Here is a 7,059-nt window from a genome sequence, read left to right as displayed (position 1 = left end):
TTAAACACTTTGCTTCGTTTCACTTTACTTCGCTACACTATGCTACGCTTCACTTCACTTCATTTCTCTGCACATTTTGAAATTGCAATCTTGATAGGGAGCTATGAAATCCATAGCTAATCCTCTTTCTTCATACACACCTTACGCACACTTCTCTCCTCAAGAGAAGCCATAACCATAATCCACATTACCATTACCCTCTTCACCTTCTCTCTCTTAGCCTACAAGCTTTCCATAGCTTGAATTTTCTTAATCTCTTTCTATTCCCATAGCCAAATTGGTGGATTTCAAGCAAAGGAAAGCGGAAAAGATCCGGCCATGTCAATACACTTGCCGTTACTCTTCCAAAGCAAGGAGAAGACCCTACTATCTACACATTAAGGTTCTAAAACCTTAAGCCACTTGATTAATCCTCTCCATGGTAGTAAAGGTATGCCTAAATCCCTTCCTAAAGAAAAATTTGTTAATCATTCATACACTATTACATGTATATTTTATGATACACTAGCAAGTTCACTCTTAGGAACTTTGTCATTTTACACTACCATGCATAGAAGGGTTTTACTGTTGCATAATCACTCAAAGGAAATTTTGATTAGATGCCCAAGGTTTTAAGTTGGTGCATTTCGAATGTTTTGTGTGTACCACGCATAGATCACACCAAAGAAAAAACTCATTATAGAAACCATATGCATTGTTCATTTCAAGTTTGTCTGCTTTGAAGTTTGTTTGCAAATTCGAAGGGCGGGGGGGGGGGGGGGTAAGGGGATAGCTTCACGGATGTCATGACCGTGTTGCTTGAACATAAAACTCCCAACGCTTCCATGGAGATGCCCCATGGATGGCAAATGATGAAAAGGGACCAAATTGGGATTCATCAAAGTCGAGGATAACTTGAAACTTTTGTAGAGACAAAACCTTAAACTTCCATGAGATCTGTTGTTTTCTTAAGGTCTTGTTTGAATAGAAAATTAAAAGGAATCACGAATTAAGGGTTTATAACTCAAGAGACTTAATCTAAAATTTAAACTAGGATTAAAAACTTTGCTGAGAAGATTACGTGGATAGCCTTAGCATAACATAGCGATTTAAGTGTGAACTTGTCTTCATGTTTGAAAAAAGGCCGGCGCAGGTGTTTACCTGTGGGATACAACGAGGGATGGTTCTTTTTGGCTAGGACTGATAACCGTTGGTCTATGTTTAAACTCAAGGTTCATTCATTGCCCTAGAAATGGGATTGAATAGGAGTGTGTCCCGATCGGGTGGATATGACCCGTAGATGCGTCTAGAAATCGGCCTAGTCCGGGTAGGCCTGATGCCGACGAGAAAAGGAGGAAGGAAAAAGTGTTGGACGGATACGCCGCGACGGACGTCAGCACAGCGAGAACTTACCTAACATGTAATGTCAGCTAAGGATGAAGCTCGACCCGCAGGCGCGTGGAAGCATAAGGTGTCAACCTACACTTGACCGACTCCTAACTAATTCCTACAGAGGTCTCTACCAATTGTCTAAATCAGAGTCTTCAAGAGTGCATAAGAGGAAACTTCCTACAACGCTTTCTAGAGACGAACACCCATCAAACAATCTCGAAACACCATAGAACTTGAAGGAGACCCTACTAATACCAATAGGTCGCTCTCCCTAAGGTCTATGAACCAAAATTCCAACCCTAAACACCCGCTGTAAAATCACGTAGGATGTCTGGCCGAAATCTTCAGGTCTTCGTTTCCGAAATCTAAAGTACCTTCTACTCGATGTGAACGCGTGGATATGTTGCAATGCAAAATTGGACAACATATGCTCACCCAAACACCCGATGAAGCTCGTAGAAGGAGCTCGCAAAACCGGACCGTAGCGCACAATGTAGGTATCGGCGCGTAGCTCTTGTCGGGGGTAACACACTGCACTTCTCCGCACTTGATTACGACCATCGGAGCACACGTAGTGTCAAGATGAAGCTCACACTCTCTCTCGTACACAGTACGCTCACTCACAGACTTCAAAACTTGTTTTAAAAATGACAAAAGGTTCTTCATTAAGGTCAAAAAGTGGTATATATACCTTACAATTTCTCAAACCCTAAAGTTTCAAAATCAACCATCTACTCAATCTAACTATCAAAACTGGGATACAATCTGGAAACTTCTGTAAGTCCCAATATTTACAAGGTGAAAAATCAGGTTTTCCTCAATGAAAGAATAATTACAAAAATAATAATCTTCCGAGTAGTTAGTTGTCGTGGGGTGTATCCAGCTTCTAACACTCCCCCCCTCCTTGCTCATGTTGTCCCCGACATGGCCGGCTGATCTGCTTCTTCATTGTATTGTTTCTCGCATCTTTAGCAGTGATTCGTATCTTGCATGTAGGTTCATCATTGTCGGGCCGAAAATGTCAGTGTTTATTGTGAAGAAGCCTGTATAGAACGCTTCTTCAAAAGCCTGGGGATGATAGGATGGTAGAAACATTATCCTCTGATACATTGCATGTATCACCTCCTTGGAAGGCTGACCAGACAGATCATAAGCGCATCTGTATGTATCTTGGAAGAAAAAGATGTTGTCGGTCACCTGGACTGGCTTGAAAGTCTCGAACACTGCTAAGAGGGTTCTGCAGATTTTTCTCATCATAATGCATGTAAGGTCAGGTGAGCCAGTGAACAACTTTATGGCGCCCGTTAGGGTTTTCACCATGTATTGGATACTTATTCTCTCAGCTGCCTTCAAGCTCGGCAGCTTAGGGTAGTTCAGCCAAGTGGGTTGGCTCCTTTGCAATATTTCCAGCGCTTTCCACGTTCTAATCCTTGGTAGAGGACAAAAGCTAAGGTTATCTCTAATATTTTTCGGTGCCTCTACCAAGTGGATTAGGTATTGTGGGTACTTTGTAAGCCACGCCTTCCTCCACTTTGGCTAAGAATCAACAATGAGCTCGACCCCTTCTAGTTTTGAGGTATCTGCATTGTAAAGGGGTACGGCTGGCTCTTCTCTGATCCGCTTGTTTATGGTAGCTGCCTCATATTTCAGCAATGGATATGGGAGAGAGGGTTGAAGCCACTCGTGTCTGAGGTTACTGGCGTCGATCTTCTGAATGGTCATAGACTTGAAGACCCTCTGCTCCCACTCCAAGGGTTCCTTTGTGGTTTCTCTGAGCTCCTCTTCTATTGCTTTACGCAATTTTTCTTCCTCTTCCTGTGTGAGATCCTGTGGCTCTTGAGAGGATTGTTCTAGGATTTCCTCTTGCATAGGCGTGTCCACCGGATCTGCCACGTTTTCTAAGTCAATGCCCTCATTGGCTGTTGGCCCTGTGCTCTCTAGCTCTCCTGCTTGCTGTCCTTTTAACTCCTCAGTTTACCTCAGGAGTTTTTGTTTTTCTGTTTCCGCTTCTTCGCCCATATTCACGAGGAGGTCATTTAGTTCAGCGTTTATTCTCTCCGCCTCCTCGAGCTTTCTCTTCATGCTTTCTACTTCCTCTTGCAGGGCTTTTTGGCCTTCTTCCATTCTAGTTTGCATGACGATAGATCCTTCTGCCATCATCAATCTCTGCTTTTTCTCTAGAGTCATCTCTTTCTGAAGTTCTTGCATTTGTTCTTCATAGAGTTGACTCTCAGTCGTGATTTGAGTCGAGCTAGTAGCTCTGACTCTGGCAGGTGATGCTCGCAACCTCTAGATGGTCTGATCTTTTACTTTGAGTTGGTCCTTGAGCTCAAGGACCTCATCCTGGCTTGCTTCTTGATCTATCTCTACTCTTTCCTTGGCGTTTCTCATGGATTCTACTTCTTTAGATTCTTCTGTCAGCTGTAGTGTCAAGTTATCTCTTTCCTTCTCGGCATCTAGCAATGATTTGCTGAGCTGATGACACTCTTCTTCAACTGCTTGAATTTTTTTTGCGGCTGCTTGATTGGCTTCCTCCATTGCCTGGAAGCTTTGTAGTGCCCTTGCTAGGCTGTCATGTAGCTCAGCTTCTCTCTCCTTTTGCCTTTGGCTTTGTCCTTGCAGAGCGTCTACTTCCATTTTAATCTTTACTTCAGTGGCCTTGAGAGTTGTCATCTCTTTCTTTGAAGCCATGGATTGTGCTCTCAACCCTATTAGCTTCGTTATCACCACGTCCCAGTCATTAGAGGGCGGGTGCAAGTCCACTATATTTGTGGCAATTTTCTTTAACTCCACTAGCCTGATGCCTTGCATCTGTTCTTTAGGCCCTTTCCTCGCCAAGTCGAATGCGACTGTGGCGGCTTCTTCCTTCGTGTATCCCGCAGCTATCAGGTCCAAAAATGCGTAATAGGAATCCTCTAATTCTTTTTTCTCACTTCGAGGCTTAGTCTTTTGGCTCCGGCTCTTGTCTTTGCTCTTGCTCTTCTGCTTGCTGTTCTTCTGCTTTGTCTTCAGCCGACTTATCTTCTGGTGGAGGGCTGCTAGGAGGTGGAGAGGGTGGCGGTGAGGGCTGTGGGCTAGGTTTAGGGCTGGCTAGTAGAGATGAAGGTTTGCCCTTTAAGTCCCTGTCTGCTTTATTTTTTCTTTCTCTTTCTTGGCTCTCTTGTTCATCTAGCAGTTTCTGTCATATATGCTGTACTTCCTCCTCTGTGAAAGGGACATGTGGAATATTTTTTGATGCTGCATCAAGAATCTCAAAGTTCTTGATATAGTCCTCAAATCGGTCCCTTTGCACTCTTCGGGATGATCCTGACATAGACTCTAGAGAAGGCTTCTAGAGTTCACTTAAATCACCCTTGAGGGCTCTCTCTACTCAGAAGCTCTCCATCAACCTCTCTAGTCTTGCCGCTTTCTGTGACCTTGTTTCTTTGGCATGCACTTGGGAAAATTCCTTCTTCCCTTTCTTCTGCTCGGGCTGCTCCTCTTGAACTAGCTCTAGCTGTCTTTTCAATCTTGTAGCCACCCTTGGTGCTCTTTGCGGCTCATCTTCCTTGTCTTCTTTTAGCCTCAGCCAATCATTCTGAGACGGGGGGTCAGGCCACCTTCCTTTTGCGTGTAGTGCCCCACAAATCACCTTGGTGGTTAGTTCTCTTGGCACTATATAAGTTGGCTTCTTGTTACCCATCTTTACTAGGTTGTCATGTATATATGCCGCATAGTTGATTATCTTTGGGGTGCCTTTCGTCATTGCCCAAGTGAATGTCGTGGCAATTGCCTCTGGAGGCATCCTGTACTTTTGTGGCCTCTTTGCGCACATGTGGAAGTACTGGTTGTATAACTGGCTCATGATTGCCACTCTTGGGTTGGCAATGTCTTCAAAGGTGTAATTCCCCTTCTTCTCATGGTACACCTTGACCTCATCCCTTCTTTTTGTTACACTATCCCCCTCGTTGGAGAGGTCTAGTGCATCTGCTACAACCCGCTCAGTGATGATTATCTCTATTCCCGGCCTGCCTTGTAGATCTGTTACTTTGGCCACTCCATCCTCTTTGATGGTTGTCACAAACTCCCAGACTCTCTTGATGTCCACCCCTGCCGGTATTGCTTCAAAGTAATTATGGAGATCAATCTTCTCCAAGTATCCGGCCATCTTGCTTCGTACGAACTCATTGAGTTCTCGCGGCAGCATTGGTAGCTCGATAACATTGCCTTCAGTGTCTTTGAACACTCCTTGGTAGATCTTTAGGTCGTTGGACTCTAACAGATCTTCTTGTATCCATGTGCTGGTGGGCTTTAGTGTTCCTTCTGGAATGACGAAGGGTTCCACTCCTTCCAGGTAATCCTTGATGGTCATTCTTTTCTTCTTTGCCGGTGACTTCGCGGGGCTGCCATAGATCCTGTTGCACTCAGTAGCTCGAAGTTAGCGTTTTTTCCATATTAGCTGCGAAACTGAGTTTTACTTATCCAAATGACTTGAAAAATGAAAATAAAGCTCAAAAGGAACTTGTGAAGATGTGCATGTGCTCACAGTGCAAATCTGGCTAAAAATGTTCATCTAGACATCCTACGCGTAGGATGTCTTTTTCATCAGAATTGGTTCATACTTGATATGCTGGTAGTGTATGGTTCATTGAACATGGTTATGTGCTTGGATTTGGATTTGGATATCAAAAAGTGGATTTTTGGGCTGATTCAAACTTTAGGTCACAATTTGGGTAGAAAGTCCATCATAGGTAGCAATTGATGTCCAAATGGGTTGAAAATTGGTATATGGGCTTATTGCACCATGGTATTGGCTCCCATGATGTCACTCTTAGCACAGAAGGTTAAATTTATGCTGAAGACATCCTACACATAGGATGTCTTTTTCATCAAAATGACATGAAACTTGTCCTGTGGGTAGTCCTTGGCCTATGGAACATGGCAATGTTCTTGGATTTGGATTTGGACAAGGATTGATGCTTGTAAAGGCTTGTGTGGTGTTTTTTGGGGTCAAAAAGTGTATCTTGATAGTGTTGGGGGTCAAAAATGATTAGAATGGCTTCAAACTTGATATATGAGCTCCTGATGATGAGGTGATTGGATCTAGAATGATCAAACATCCCCTGCATGTCAAAAAAGTCAAATAGACATACTACGCGTAGGATGTCTATTTCATCATTTTTTGCTTCTGACCATACAGATTGGTTGTTGATGTGTTGGTGAATGTGTTGTGAAAGTTTCTTTGGATTTGGACAAGATTTGGTAGGTCTATGGCCCATTATTGCCTCTATGCCCTAACTTTGCGTTTTTTCATGCATATGAGGTCAATTTTGGTCCAAATGTGATGAGACTTGGTTGATAGCTTGTAAATGTCATTCAGAAAATGTGCATGATGAAAAATGTTGGAGTTTGTGCCCAGAAGTTCCCTTGAGACATCCTACGCGTAGGATGTCTCCTGGTGATTTTTTCATGGATGGTGCTCCCAGTGCTAGCCCTTGGTCCCCCTGAGTACCTTTTGAGCCTAATTTCAACAAAAAAGTTAAATGGATAGAGAATAACTCCCTATGTGGACTTCAGAGCCTCCGAGCCGTTTTCTGACTTTTGGAGTGCTTTTTGGCGATGAAATTTCTTGATGTTGGTCTCCATAGCTTTCCGATCCCTTGGGGATCCTTGCCGTATGGTTTTTGTCGACTTTGGCTTCACCGGAGT

The sequence above is a fragment of the Adiantum capillus-veneris genome, chromosome 11, assembly GCF_014529385.1.
Source record: "Adiantum capillus-veneris isolate H3 chromosome 11, ASM1452938v2, whole genome shotgun sequence".
Classification (NCBI taxonomy): Eukaryota; Viridiplantae; Streptophyta; class Polypodiopsida; order Polypodiales; family Pteridaceae; genus Adiantum; species Adiantum capillus-veneris.
The sequence above is the reverse complement of the archived record's forward strand: the minus strand, read 5'-3'. Positions refer to the sequence as shown.